This window comes from Vanacampus margaritifer, chromosome 13, assembly GCF_051991255.1.
Source record: "Vanacampus margaritifer isolate UIUO_Vmar chromosome 13, RoL_Vmar_1.0, whole genome shotgun sequence".
Lineage (NCBI taxonomy): Eukaryota > Metazoa > Chordata > Actinopteri > Syngnathiformes > Syngnathidae > Vanacampus > Vanacampus margaritifer.
In genome coordinates, this window is record NC_135444.1 from 19100701 (window position 1) to 19117165 (window position 16465).

Below are 16465 nucleotides of genomic sequence, written 5' to 3' on the forward strand. Positions count from 1 at the left end.
ATCGTGCGCCATCAGTATCCGGGGGGTCAGACGTGAAATAGAGAGGGGAATGACATTGATTCAAAATAAAGATTCCAAATCAATTATTGTGTCCTTCTAATCCAAGTTAATTACAGTCTTTTTAGTCATTATATTGACATTTTGCATTGAATTCTCCAGTCTTTTTCCCTGCAATGCCTGACTAAATAGTAAACAGGCACTGCTTCAAAAGTATTAGAACCCCCCCCCCCCCCCCCCAACCCCCTTTTTTTCTCCTCCCCCTCTATTTGTATGGTTGTAATGGAACTGCCATTATTTTCCATTTTACTTTATTTGGTCATTGTATAAAGATATGAAAACTATGCATGACTTTACGATGTGAATGTACATGTAAACAAAAGGAAATGTATGTTGTTAATAATAATTGTTAAAAGCAACAACAAAAATTAAGTTAAAAAAAGGATTAGAACAGTGGAGACAATCCTTTAATTTTTTAAAATTATTATTATTATTAGATGATAGATTCAATTATCAGTATGTTCGCAAAAGGAAGAATGCTAACATTTTGGTACGCCATTAGAAAGATTTGCAACTAAATATTGAGTCTTGTGCACTTCTATACTTGACTAGGAACTTTTCTTCTAGTATGTGTTTCTGTTGGGACTCATTTAGAGACGGACTGGTCAGCCCTATTTAAAGGAGTGGAAATCTTTGGAAATGTTTCTTCAGTAAGTCAAAAACACGGGGGCACATGAGCAGCAGGTAAGAAATGTTTGTTGATTTTATCTAGCACTTTATGTTATATGTATGTATGTATTGACATTTGTGAAATCTGACCATCTGAACACATCTGCTTTTTGCACAATGCAATGCTTCATTTCCACGGCATATTGTGTTTCTTTTGCCTGTGACTAGCAAACAGTTGTCGTTATCAACATGTCAAACGACATTTCATTACATATTCCAAAAAAAAAATCATCCTCACAAATCAAATTCAAGCTCCAAAATCCAATGCTTTTCAATGAGCGGAGAGCTTTTAAAAATTATAAAATGTTTTAAGAATAAAATTAATTTATTTTTTAGAAGAAAATATTATTATTTAATTAGGGGGCGTCAACCGATTAAATTTTTTCGTAATTTATTTATTTTTTGTTTTTAATAATCTTTTATTGATAAAAAAAAAGATTATTAAAACTTAAGGCCGTCATAATTAATCGCATGACTTCACTAGTTAACTTACGATTAATCACAAATTTTATATCTGTTCTAAATGTCCAATAATTTTTTTCTATGTTTTCATATTCTTAACAAAAATGGGGAAAAAAATTAACTAATAGAAATAGTTCAAATGAATTTTTGACGTCTATAGCCGTCAATGCCAGTAAATGAGTTAAAAATCCCTACAAGCAACCTTATTTGACAGACTCAACTGATTTGATGAAGTGGTATATACATCAATATAATTTAAGTTGTATTAATTTCTTCATTTAAATTCAAATTATTTTTGAGGATTTTTAGATAGTCAATAAAAAAATTGAAAATCTGGGTGAAAAACTCATGAGGGCTAATAATTCAGAATTGTCCAATCCAATGCCAGCATTTGGGAGCCAACAATTTTCAGTGCCCCAATTAGAAAGAATGAACGAGGAAAAAAAAAGTCTGCTCCTGTCATTAGAGGCCCCATTATATAAATGTCCTATTCTAAGTTTGTAACGTACTCTTATGTATCCTGATGTAATCAAGTGGCAGAGGCTGCATTCGAACACCACTCCACGCTTGCGTTTGACAGCCATTTGTTGTGAGCTCATACGGTGAGAGTCTCCAGTCGGGATAATTACACATGCAAATGCCGGTCACAGCAGAGTTTTATGACACCAGGTCTTGTTTTGCAGGCAGCCCAGACAAGTGCCCCGCTGAGAACTTGCAAATCAAGGCAGAACTCGAGAGATAGGTGGACAGGTAAGCGTGCTAAGCTGTCAGCGTTGTCCCTCGCCGCCATTTGCTACCCGCTTCTCTTTGCCTGCCATGGCAGAGCTGCCATTTGAGCTCCCATCAGTCATTTTCATGGCCTCATCCCTCTTCCCCTTTTCTCTGTTTGTTGGCTGCCTACACAGGCCCCCCCACCTCTAACTGATAATTGAGCATCTGCTTCCTTACGTTATGGGCTGTCTGTGGAGAGCTTGACGCTACAGCTATTTATGAACTGGGTCACGTGGTCTCCTCATTCCAAAACCAATGTATGGGATTTTGAAAAACATGGATCCCAATAAGACAGTGAAAAGTTGGTGCTACTTCTTCAGGTTTGAGATAAAACGGTGAAATGCCAGCCAAAGTCGTGCATAAAAATAGGATATATTTGTAAATAAAAGACAAATGAATTGAATAAAATATTTGAATTGAATACTGTTTAAATTGAATTTGAAATAAACTTAATTAATTTTCAATTTGAATTGTATACAATATTTTTGAATAGTGATTTGTTTTAACATTAAAAAAATATATATGTATACAGTATATATATATACAGTATGTGTGTTTTTTAATATATATATATATATATATATATATATATTTATTTATAAAAAAATAAATATATATATATATATATATATATATATATATATATATATATATATATATATATATATATACTTATGTGGGCGTGGCTAGGACAGTATCACTCTAAAGGATCTGATCAATATTCGTGAGTTGGTTTACACTAAAAGACCCGTTTCTTGACTAAAAGTTGGGTCAAATTGACCCAAGTAGAGGATCGGTCCATTTTTGACCCCTAGTTAGGTTATTTTTTTAACCAACTGTTTTTAGAGTATAGAAGAACTAGCAACTATTTTGGGATAGATTAGACCTTCTTCTGCATATTTCAGGAAAGTCTCTACGGCTGTGTACTTGATCTTTTTGACATCCATTAAATAGTTCAATTGACAAAATACGATTGTCTGATAGTTAGGGTTAGTAGAACGAACATTAAAGATGGACCAGATTGGTGGAGGTTTAACTACAGAAAATCCGCCTTTCTGTTGGTTGGTGATCATGAAGATAAGGCGTTTGTTTTTCCTGCATGAATACATGTTCATTTAAATTTGCATCAGTAAAAAGTGCAATAAGGCCGCACTTCTTCGCTTGTCCTCTTTTTAGGTCCATCGTTCATTCCTCGCGCTTACTTGCCAGTGCAAGTGAGCATAAAACAATCTCCTAAACAAGAAATATGTTATAATGCATCCATTACTTCCGCTTGTCAAGTGTGTGTAATTGGGATTGGAATGGGCGCTGGTAAAACTCACTCGTGTCGTGCAGAGATAGGGGACTCGAACCCCTCACAAGGTAAAACCCAATTAATCTTTTTTTTTTTTTCGCAAGCAAAATAGTTTGTTAGTGGCAGATACTTAATGTCGTTGGCAAACTCTTAATGAGCAGAATTTAGAAAACAAAACTGGCACACTTGAGCTTTTTATCGGCACTAGAACTGGTAGGGATAATTTATTACTCGATCACATTTTAGTTGTGCTAAATGATTTTGTTGCAATGTGTCGGGCTTGTTCCAAGACCCTCCCTATGTTCTTTACTGTTCATTTCTTGGAAGTCCACATCAAATTATCATAAATTTGCAAAAAAATAAAAATAAAATCATTAATTGTTGTCACATATGACCTCAAATAAATGTTTGTGAGACTGGCTCATTAAAAAAAATTGGCAGTATGTGATTGCTTTTTGATTGTTCATTTTTGTTGCGCAAGAAATATATGTAAATATTTTCATTTTTATTGGTTCAATGAAAAACAGACGCGCACATATTTTAAGATGGCCCTGGGAGCTCTTTTCGTAATAATTAAAAAACAAAAAGTCTATTGTCTAAGATTAAAAAAATAAATAAAATAAAATAAAATAAAAAAAACATTTTTGCAAATCTGAAGTTGTTCAATAAACGTACATGCTTAAAAGCATTTCGACAAAGTTAAGAGTTGGCGTTTTTTTACGCTAATATTTTCCCTTTTAGTGACAGTGAATATTGTCTCAAAACATTGCTTATCGGCCTCCTTGACTACTAATTACCATCTTAAAAAAGCCATATCGGTGAATCTCTACCACTTTTACCCAAATTTGATGTCAAGTGGGCCGGACGAGTATAAACTTTAAAAATAAAAAAAGTTTTTTTTTGGGGGTGCAAATAATTACAAGTACATTCTGAAACTATTTCCATTTATTATTATCTTATTGCAGAGTAATCTGAAATGTAATTTCACCCTCCAACCCCGCGTTGGTCGTCCGTGCGCCCTCCAGTGGCCAAAATTAGCAACAGTTAATTTTAGTGAAAAAATGCCCTTTGTGTTCTGTCCTCATTGGCCAAATTGAACCCCCGATGGGCCGATTCTGGCCTGCAGGCCGTATGTTTGGGTTTAAAGCTCTTGGATTGTACATGCAAATGGAAAAAAGGAAATGCAATGATGATGACATGTCAAATCGGTAAAATTACCAAATGAACAATACTGAGCTCTCCAGAAAAAAAAGAAAGAAAAGGAAATGCCATTTAATCATAATTGGTCACTCAGAGCTGCAGTGTAAATACAGGCTTCGCTGTCTGGCACAAATGATTGAAATGTTTGACTTTGCCTCCATTCAGCCTCGTTCTTTGCAATGAAACTCTCAGATCCGACTCAGCTCGAATGCGTGTCGCTACAACCAAAGTGGGATGTGTTTTGTGGATGCTTGTCTCTTTGTGGGGTATCTTTTAGCGCTTCTGCTGTGATGTGTGAAGTTGTTATTGAAAGTTTCTCCCCCTGCGTTCTGGGTTCGCCTCCAGCTGTATTTCTTTTCCTTCATCATCCCCACGACAATAGGAAAAAAAAGATCAAAAAGATATGCGAGACTTCTTTGAGCAGTTTTTTTTTTCCACATGACGCAATACAAAAATGAGCTCCCACATTAGAACTGCCTCATTGTCGATTGTTCTTGGAGACTTTTTGATGCGACGCTTTACGATTTCTGAACTTGTAAGCAGTTTCATCTTTAGTTGAATTGTTTTTATGTGTGTTTTTTTTTATTATTACACACATCAAACTTTTTTAAAGGTTTGTTCGCTTCCAAATAATGACAAATGAAGTTCGGAAAATAGTTTATGAAATCCGTAGACCAACCGTAGTTTCGCTTCCTCTTGCCCATGTTTATTGTGGTATACACCATGTCACCAACAAATGACTAGTTGTCAACTTTTAACCTAGTTTTTGTTTGATGTTTCATAAGTTTATTATTTTTGGTATAATTATTTTTGTTGAACCACAAGTCGATTCTTATTTTCATTTATTTTTATGTAAACTGCATGTTTTTTTAGGTTAAAAAAAAAAAAAGCTGAATAAGCAAGTAAAAATAATATTTAATAAGCAAGTAAAAATATTTGTTCACTTGTTTATTTGGCACAATTATAGCGACCCTACCTTTTTTTGGGGGGGAGTAGTAAAAAAAACTCAAATTTGCCACTTTTTTTAAAATTTATTTTATTTTATTTTTTATTTTTTTCCTGGAGAGCTCAGTATTGTTCATTCGGTAATTTTACCGATTTGACATGTCATCATCATTGCTCTCGCTCTCTTTTTTTATTTATTTATTTATTTTTTATTTTTATTTTGTATGTGGGTGAGTATGTGTATGTGCGTGCATGCATGTGAGTGTGTATTCATTAGTTCACCTAAAATCTATTAAAAAAATCCCATACCGTTCACCTAAATCGAACACTTGCAGCCAGAGTCGTGAGGCTGTCAGGAGACCCGAGGAAGGACCAAAGAAATTTGGTAATAATTAATAATTGGTAAATTTGAGACTTTATAAAGTGGCAAATTTGCAAGAAAAAACTCAGAAACTTACGAGAAATACACGTAGCGTAACTATAGTCTAATGTGAGTATTCGTTGGTGGTTAATGGGGCACTGTTTATAAAATGAAAAAGTAGGATGGAGACAGACAACTTTACTCTTCATACACGGCAGCTAGAGCGACAACACTTCCTGATCCACTATCAGCTAACTAACACTAACCAATCAGAAGCTAGCATACTTTAGGTAAATGCAAGTGAATGACGGAGAGCAGCAGATTCGACACATCAACTTAGCTATAAAAAAAATGTATGAAATTCTATGAATGTGTAAATAATTATTCTGGAAAAATAAATGTACAAGTAGATATACATTTTAACAAATTACCTTAAATCCTCCTTCGCAAAGTGAGGTGTCTTTTTCGCCGGCAGTACCCAACGCTTTAAAGTGTGAATGCTTGATCTCTGCTAAAGCAATGAATTAATATCTCTATTTGAAAACCCGACCGAAAAGTATTGGCACAAACATCAGAGTACGCTATGCGTATTTCTTGTAAGTTTTGAGTTTTTTCTCGCAAATCTGCCAGTTTTTTTCTCAGACTATTAGCCCCCCCCCCCCCCACAAAAAAAATATATATTTATACCTGGCCCTAATACACTGTTGTAGAACCTAACAATGCATTTAAGTGTGTGGTTTTTTTTGTTGTTTTATTTTTTTACTGCTCCTGTTGAAGGCCATTTGGCTTCAACTCACTTCATTATTTTCTCCTATTGTGGCAGGAAGAGCATTTGTGAATTCAATCACTCTCGAGTCAAATCTCCCAGACGACTTTTCAGGAGGATTAAGGATACATTTTGCCTTTCCGGTTTATGAAATCCATTTGGGGATATATTTGAGGTGAGCGTGTGACACTGGCAGAGATAAAAACTTGTAATCTGACTTGCCTCACTTATAGATGCAGTAGGATGATTCCAGTATTCACTTCTAAATCTGGCACTTACTGATGGCTTTCACCTGACCGTATTGCAGGCCCGGTTATTTGACAATGACTGACGGGAGAGCCTGGTTCTATTTGCCCCCCCCCCCCAGCACCCCCCCCTCTTCTTTCTCTCCCTCGCTCTCGCTGCAATCTTCCCCATTTCTCATTACAGTCCTTAAATCAATTTAGTTGCCATGTAATATTTCAGTCTGTTGCCCCCCCCCTGACCAAGATGGCCTGTCCTCTAAATGATGAATTGTCTCGCATCGTGGCATTTTGATGACATTCAAAATATACATTGAGGTCTCACGGGATTACAAAGCGTCAACACTGTTCTGACAGTCATATACGGCGACAAGTCCGCAGGGCGGCAAAAGAGCCTCTTAATCTTATTCTTTGTCTCGCTTGTCAATCGTTTTTTTTTTTTTTTTTGCCATTGGCTGCAAACTTGTGTGCTTCTGTTGGTGATGGTAATGTCATCGCTTGGGCTTTCATGGCTGGTTCTGGAACAGGCTCACTCATGAATGAATTCTGAAGTCTAAAAAAACAATTTACATAAATATGCATCCAAACTGATTGTGGGAAGCTTTCATTATGCATCGAAATGATGACCCAAAACATTCACTCAATAGAGCATGTATTTTAAGTGAGAAACCCCCAGAAACAATCAAGAACTGAAAGAGGCTGCAGTAAAGGCCTGGAAAAGCATTTCAGATGAAGAATACAACCGTCTGGTGAAGTCAGTTGGCCAAAAGATGTCAAAAGTTTCTGTTATGAGTTGTTTAACACATCTAGATATAAATACCATTCAATAAAACCTGGTGTTTAGACATTTTATCTCATTTATATTTTTGTTCTAAAACCCAAATGTCTTCAGATCACAACAACAACAATAAAGTGACCTTGTTGTTCCAAAACTTTTGGAATGCCCTTTAAGTGCTTTGACCTGTTTAACCGAATGCGGAAATTTGGTCTCTATTCTCCAACAACAAAATCGGAGAAACCCGTAGCCACAGTTGCTGGTGAGCATAAATAAATACATAAATAAATAAACCAAATAAATGTGAAACCCTGTACACAAGAGTGCTGAATGAGAGAAGATTTCAACAAACTGATGGATGTGGTGATACCGATGATGTGCGATTTCAAAAAGATGGCATGTCAACATTGGAATGAAACGTAACGGTGCTTTGCAATCACCTACTCACTCTTCACAAATCCATTTTCATGCACCATCTAACTTGAATAATGTTTGCGCATCCAAGCTGCCAACAACGAGCAGTTATGAGGACGGGATCAACTGCTGGTGCAAATGTTCAAATGATAGCTTTAGCGTATAAAAGTCTTAATTATTGGAACAATAGTCAAAATGGTGACCTAAATTTAATATACTGGAGGAACACTGCATTTTTTTGTTGCATTCGGTGTTGGATATCAGCCAATTCGAAACGCCTGAAAATGTGGCGCTGTATACTAGAGAGAGACCGATTATCATCCGGGCCGATTATTGGTGCCGATATTTGTCCAAATGCTAAATATCGGCATCTGCCTTTTTACGAATCTGAAGGCTGATAAAGCTCACTGAAGGATGAATACTTGCAAACGCTGCACATTTATGGATTTATTTAAATTTACACTTTATAAAAATGATGCTGACGCTGGAAACTTCTTTTAATAAAAAAATGTCTATTTACAGTAGAAAACTTTAAGGAACTATTTACTTGCTTAGTTTTTAATTTAGCTTAACACATGCTGATGTGATGAGCCTTTCTTTATACGTTTGGAAAAAAAAAATTTTTAACGCTAATATTTTCTCTACTGCAAATTAATCTCCGCTTGAAATATCTATATAAATACTAATAATCGGTATCAGTCTATCACTACTAGTTCTTCTTTTCTTTAATCAAATCAACCTCAATATAAATTTTGACAATCTCAAAAGAAAAATAATGATTGCAACTATGTTTCTGTCAGGCTGCAAATCAGTTACATGAACTGTCAAAATTTAGTTTTGCCTTCAACTTTTCTTTGGCAGTGCAGATAGTGTGTATGGGATTGTGAAGTCCCGGCAGAGAAAGTAAGTCCAGCCAGCTGGACGTCCACACTGATATATGATTAAACTGCTGGTAGCCAGCATGAGCTTATGTGAAGGAGATACTGTCAGATTGCACAGGGTGATTTCGAAATGATCCAGTGGAGAAGGTCAAAAAGTTGCAAGGTAAAGCGGAATGCGAGGAAACAGTAATTGGAAATGCATCCGAACCGTCTGGGTAGGTCGGAACCAGAGATGTGATGTGAAGAGACAAAAGCATCACAAAAGAGGGAGCGATATTGCTATAACAAGGAAGGAGAAGGAAAAGGAGTAGTCAGTAATGATGGGGGAGAAAGTGTGTGTGTGTGTGTGTGAGGGGTGTACTGAGGGACAATGAGATGGAAAGAGATGAAGGGTGATGAAGGTGACAGCATTATGGGAGACAGGCATCGGAAGACGCAAATAAGTCGAAAAAGAGGAAATGAAGTCAGTGCCAGGTTGGAAAGGACGGCAGGGAAGCAGAAAATGACGCGATTGAAGAAAGCGGCAAAGGTGAGGGGACGGGGGAAGGCCAGACGGACAGCCGGCGCCGAGGGAACGCTTGGAGGCAGCAAAGCCCCAGCGGCTTCCGCCAATGTGAGCGGCGGAAGCAGAGATAATGGCATGGGACTTTGGCGGGCTCGGCGCCATCGTTTGCGGCGGGTGTGGAGATAAGGCAACCGGGCTTTTGCTGATTGCCACAAACGGATCACAGAAATCCAACATGGTCTCAACGCAGAAACACCGACAGATGGTGTCATTCTGTTGCAAGGACATCCAAAGAATTGCAACTCAAGATTATCTTACCAAGAACATGTGTACGGTGAAATTCAGAGTGGAATAGTGTCGTGTCTGTCATGGAACATGGAATGGGCGTCAGCATGCAAAATTAAGCTAGACACGTCAATAAGTTTCAGTCCCCAGTGTTTGGTTTGAGAGGGGGAGAGAGATGGCGGAAGGGGGAAAGAGAATGTGGGGGGGCAAGTGAGGGCGCGAGGGGGGGTTAGAGTGTGAGAGGGAGAGAGGGGGATGGCGGGGGAGGGAGGGGGAGAGAGGGGGGATGGCGGGGGAGGGAGGGGTAGAGAGGGTGGACGGCGAGAGAGGGAGGGGGAGGGAGTGAGAGAGTGTGGGAGGGAGGGAGGGAGGGTGAGAGAGAGCAAGAGGGAGCGGGTGAGAGAGAGTGCGAAAGAGAGAGAGAGCAAGAGAGAGAGGGAGGTAGGGTGAAGGAGAGAGAGGGGTAGGGTGAAGGAGAGAGAGAGTGGGTGGGAGGGAGGGAGGGTGAGAGAGAGAGAGAGAGAGCAAGAGGAGCGAGAGAGAGAGAGTGCGAAAGAGAGAGAGAGCAAGAGAGAGAGAGGGGGACAGAGAGGGAGAGAGAGGGAGGTAGGGTGAAGGAGAGAGAGGGATAGGGTGAGGGAGAGAGAGAGAGGGAGGGAGCAAGAGAGGGAGGGAGCGAGAGAGAGAGAGAGTGTGGGAGCAGGTGCGAGGGGGGGTTAGGATGAGAGAGAGAGGGAGGGAGGGAGTGAGAGAGAGGGTGGGAGAGGGAGGGAGCGAGGTACAGGTACAATATTTTTTTTTTAATGGACAGCTTGATCATAGTCCTCCTCACAATGAAACTTTACCTCAAATTCCTGCACAAAATGTTTTCAATATGCAATAATGGCCACTGGATGGAGACAGAGGTCCACTGTTAGCAAATAAACAGTCATAGCTTGAAAACCTGTTCATACCTTCGTCATTCCATCAAGACAGAAATCACATTCAAACTTAATCAGGTCATTAAATGTGGAATCAAGCACTGGGTTAGTTAAACTCAACAGTTTCCCATGAATCCTCATTGTGTCAAGCTACTTTGGACTATTTTTGTGGTTTAAAAACTTTAATTGCCAGAGGCCCAAATTTTTTTATATTTTCTTCTTATTTTTATTCATTCATTGCCATTGACGTCAAAAATTCATTTTAACTATTCCTATTAGTTTAAAATTTCCCCCCACTTTTGTTAACAAGAGTATTAAAACCTAGATTTTTTTTATTGTACATTTACAACCGATATAAAATTTGAGATTAATCGTGAGTTAACTAGTGAAGTCATGCGATTAATTACAATTTTAAAAAATGATCGCCTCTTGCCCCAATTTTTTTTAATCTTTTTTAAAAATGAATTTATGGCAGTGAATGAGTTATAATTGACGTACCTCCAGCATTTCTGAGGATACAAATCAATGTATTTACTCTTTATTACAGACCACCGAAAGACCACAAGCCCCTGCCAAGTCTTGAAGACGTACTGCAGAATAAAGGTATCATGTAGCTAATGACACCAATTTGATGGGCGCGTGTATTTCCTTTCCTTTTTTGTATTTCCTTCCCGATGTTTTCGAATGACAAATTGTTCTTTCTTTGGCTACAGTGTATTTAGCAGCCTTCCACTGCTATCTGCAATCCGAGTTCAGTGATGAAAACATTGAGTTCTGGCTCGCATGTGAGAACTTCAGGGCAACTGCCTCCCAAGATAACCTCCAGTGGAAAGCCCAGGGGGATCTACCGGGAGTTCATCCAGCCTGCAGCCTGGAAAGAGGTTTGTTTCTTACCCACAGTACATTGCAATCAGAGATGTCAGTAACGCGTTGTTACCATAAATTCAGCACATTTTAAAGTACAGTAATGACTTTTCCCCTATGCATTCGCAGGAGGACCCCAAATTTAATCTCTATTATTTATAAACATTGTACATTATAAATGCTGAGTTTATCTATTAAGCATGAATAGTTATTAGTTTAATATGTAAGTAAATAAGATCAATAATAAATGTCTATTTTAGAAATAATTAAAAAAATATATTTATATATTTTATTTTTATTATTATTATTATTTTTAATGTTAAAAACAAATAGCAAATGTAAGTGGAATCCAGAAAACTGTATTTTTTGAACGACGTTTTAGCAGAAGTGTGTAGACTTTATATATCCACCATATATTGATATAATGACAGTTTTGAGGCAATGGTGTATATTTATCATCCTGACTGACTAAGTGAAGGCATACTGACGGGTATTAGTCAGAAGAGAGTTTCCACAACTGGCCCGGCACGGATATTCTGTTTTTAGTCCCATGTCAGATTTATCCTCTAATTAGACACAGAGATTACACTGCACACCAGCAAGAAGGTTTACCAAACTGGAAAAAGGTAACCCTTCAGTAACCCTTGATCTGATTCTGCTCTGTAAACGGCCTTATTCACAAAAAAATGTGCCTTAAAAAGGAGTAGTGAGGCAGCTAATAATAACTTGCGGGGCTTAAAGGACAGCGCTGGAGTCATCAGACAACCTGAAGCGGAACACATCGGCCTCAATGTGCTGCCTTGTTAGGGGAATAATCGCATCACCATCTGATGGCGGACAAATACAAGTGCTTCCTGTCACAAAATGTTGTGCGGTTTTATTTTGTGCAAAATAGCGCACACATACTTAAAAATATCATGATTGTAAATGATGGTTGTTTTCACTTTGTGTTATTGGACATTTTGAAGCTTAAATCCATACCCCAATAATACTGGTCAATGTATTATTATTATTATTATTATTATTATTATTATTATTACAAAATAATCAGATATGCAAGTAAAATTTTCTGGATTTTTTTTTTCATCCATCCCCCACGAACACTGGTCAACATATGTATTTTTTTTATTTTTTTTATTATGTATAACTTATTATTATTATTATTTTATTTTTACAAAATAAACCAGATATGGAAGTAAAATTTTCTGGATGTTTTTTTTTTCCTTCTTTTTTTCCATCCATGCCCCAATAACACTGGTCAACTTATTTATTTATTTTACTTTTTAATTTTTTTTACATTTATTTTACAAAGTAAATCAGATATGCAAGTAACATTTTCTGGCAGAATTTTTATTTTATATTTTTTAACTGGTTTTGAAACTGCCCTCATTTTTTTTCTAGCACATCAGCTTTTCAGAAACAATTTTAATATATGACAACAATAATATATGTAATATGTGTGGATTAAGGGTTGAGTTCAGCAAGGTGGATTTAAAAAAATTTAAAAAAAAAATTTTTTTTTTTTTTTATATCATAGCTATAAATGAAAATGCATGGTAAAATCAGTATTGTATATATTAATCATGTGGAGGGTTTTTTTTTTTCAACTAAAACAAGACTTCAGTGTCAATTCATAGATCCACAATAGCAGAACTGAATTGTATCCACAAGCTCTCAACAGTCCAAATGTTGGCCGTTAAATAACGACTTATTTGGGTTGATTCACCTTCTTAATTGCCTTACGTTGGCTCAAAACATAACACTTCCTGTACTTAAGTAACAGTGTACAGAAAAACACCCACTGATAGATATCGATATCAACAAAATCAATATATCGGTGTTATTACCAAGCTAACCCAAGTTGCGTTAGCCGCTGTCTATATTGTAACGTTAAAAAAGAAGCAGAACTTGCCACCAATATATATAAATAGGACTTTTGATGGGCACACCAGTTTTGTGTACGGCAAATGTCGAGAGTACACGGAAGGTGTCGGGGTTGTTCCTGATAAATGGCAAAGGTCTCACGTCTCCCACAATATTCCTCGCACACAATCTGTCTGTTTTCTCACAGTCTGCCAGTTACCATGGCAGCCAAAAGGAAGTGAGTCCCGTCAATGGTCAGAAAGAGCCGAATTGGGGAACTTCATCACCGTTGCATAAGTAACGCAACTTCAAAATCATATCTCATTAGTAAAAGTCCACTTTTCACACAAGAAGATAAGCCGGGTATATTTTAGGAGACGTGAACAAATTGAAGGGCAGCTTTCAGTTGTGAGTGTTGGGTGTCCGTTCGTAACGCCTGAGTTCTTATAACCGTGTTTGGGCAAAAGGAGGGAGACCCACATGAGCGAGGCTGAGCCGTGGGCCAGATTTGGGAGCAGGGGCAATCGCAGCTGGGCTCAACAAAAGATGGATTTCACACGTTTTTCCATCTTGTGCTGGGCGGTGGAACTTTTTTCCATTCACTTTCTTTCTTGTCTCTCAAGCTCGCGTTTGTTGTGTTGTTTGGAAAGATGTCAGAATGGGGGGGGGGGGTGGACGTGGGGGGGGGGGTACAGGTTTCTTGCTTAAGTGCAACTCGGCAATGTGATCTTTTTTTCTTTTCAAATTCATGACATAGGTATAGGGTTACTGAAAACAACAGAGGCCTCCGAATTGAACCCTGTGGAACACCACAGGTTCCGTTATACATCAATTCATATTAAATTCATACCGCACCTATTTATCCGACCACTTTCTTTTTTGCTCAACATAATATGAAGGGATTCAAATAATGAAGAAATCACACGACGTACCATCACAACAGTCACAAGTCAACGACTGAGCGCACCGATTGGCCGGGCAACGTAGCGTGATCGCCTGCAGCCAATGATGGTCAAGCGGGGCGTGTCATCACGAATCACATGAGTCAGGTGTGGGGCTTGACCTCCGCTGAACCCCTGAGATTGACTCACCGAACCCAGGTTAAGAACCACTGCCGTCGAACTGCCAGAAGGTGCAAAGTTACAGCATTTCAACTTCCTGTGGGAAGATTTATTTTTATGTTCACATATTTGTTAAAAGACTCGTATTGCCTAAAATTGTGCAAAAACAAACTCAAGGCTTATTCGTCACAACGTAACACCACCAGAAGAAAATGTGTATGTTGTGTGTGTGTATATATATATATATATATATATATATATATATATATATATATATATATATATATTACTCACAGCTGCTTTCATTTTACTACCGTTTAGAATGAAAACGTATCTATTTTAAGGTGAGTTAAGAATTTTCCAGACACGGCATTTGGTGTCATAAAACTGTCAGCCTGCGCGTGGGCCTGTCGGATCTTCAATGTAATTAGAAAAAAAAATCTGTCTCATGGGGTCTAACATTCGTCATAATATGCCTTTCGAATATTAGCAGTAATGAATGGTTGAAGTCAAATTCGTCATAGTTACTGCTGGTAATAAACATGATTAACCGTTGTTGGCCGTCTTCACTTTTCTTCATTTTGGCCGGCCCAAAACGGCAACTGACCAATTGAACCCGAACGAAAAGCAGTCCATTTTGATATCAATCCAAACAATAACAAATAAAATATGCAATTACAGTTGGACACGACAAGACCTCCTTTTCAGAGTGAAATCATATTAAAACCCCTTCAGACCCATAGTGGGCATGACATAGTCACGTGTCCAAACCAATAATAATAATTTTCCCCAGCAGAAAAAAAATGTGAGTCTGAAGGGGCTACCATTACGTTTCTACGGGTGTCGGAATTAGTGTATTAATTTTGAGTTCCTTAAACGCCACACATTTTTTAAACCCGCGAATAATGACCACCCATTACTTGGAAAGCCTATAGTGGGGGAATTCCAGTCGCAAAGTCAAAATGTAGCAGTAATAAATATAATAATAATGCATATCTTTGTGTAGACCTGGGTGACGTTGTATTTTCCAATTTAAAAAATGTGCAGATTTACACAATTTACAATTATATTGCTCTTAATATGAAAAGAAAAATGCACTCGGCAGCCTGTCACCAATGTCTAACAAATGCAATGATGCCATCTAGTGGCAGAAAAATGGCCTCAACACAAATCAATATCACACTTGCTTTTTTTTTTTTACAGTAGATTACATCATTATAATTTTAACTCAATTTTATGAACTATTATGAAAATACAGTATCAATGATCCGTATTTCTATTAGTTAAAAAAAAAAATCCACTTTTGTTAAGAATATGAAAAAAATATTTTATCGTACATTTAGAACAGATATAAAATTTGCGGGTGGCACGGTGGCTGATTGGTTAGCACGTCCGCCTTCCAGTCCAGAGGAGTTTGCATGTTCTCCCCGTGCTTGCGTGGGTTTTCTCCGGGTGCTCCGGTTTCCTCCCACATTCCAAAGACAATGCATGGCAGGTTGATTGGACACTCCAAATTGTCCATAGGTGCGATTGTGAGTACGGTTGTTCGTCTCTGTGTGCCCTACGATCGGCTGGCAAACCAGTTCAGGGTGTGCCCCGCCTACTGCCCGAAGCCAGCTGGGATAGGCTCCAGCAACCCCCGCGACGACCCTTGTGAGGGAAAGCGGTTAAGAAAATGGATGGATGGATGGATGGATAAAATTTGCGATTAATCATGAGTTAACGACTCAAGTCATCAAAAAATGTAATCGCCTGGCACCCCTAATTTCTAACAATGTAAACACTTTTAGGCAAAAGAACCAAACAGAGGCGCCGCATCCCTTCAACGAGAAGGTCACAATTTGCCTATCACAGTCACCGTTTCTGTCATTTGCATCTGTTCTGCAGACTAAAAATAATGTCAACAAACACAGCGCGCATTCACTCACAGCCGGTTTGGCTTGTCGGAAAAATCCGTGGCAGGAGGGGGGGGATCTGAAAAAAGATAACGAAAGAACAAGAAGACATACTGTACAAGGGAGTCAAACATCAAGAGGAAGGAAGGAACACAGCACAGTGCGAGTTTGTGTTCTTTCCAACGGTGAGGGAGGAGGAGGAGGAGGAGGAGGAAGAGGAGGAAGGGGTGCTTCC

At 38.1% G+C, this 16465-nt stretch overlaps 1 long non-coding RNA gene across 2 annotated transcripts; it reads left to right on the plus strand.

Moving 5' to 3' along the window:
• Window positions 1-658: 658 nt before the first annotated feature.
• LOC144062789 (uncharacterized) lies at window positions 659-12606 on the plus strand. Of its 2 annotated transcripts, XR_013296447.1 has the most exons (6): window positions 659-741; window positions 1723-1790; window positions 1872-1938; window positions 11095-11150; window positions 11261-11428; window positions 11541-12606. It is a non-coding gene; the product is annotated as an uncharacterized LOC144062789 (long non-coding RNA). The 2 variants fall into 2 exon arrangements; XR_013296446.1 differs by lacking the exons at window positions 11095-11150; window positions 11261-11428; window positions 11541-12606 and adding an exon at window positions 2094-2380.
• Window positions 12607-16465: the final 3859 nt, after the last annotated feature.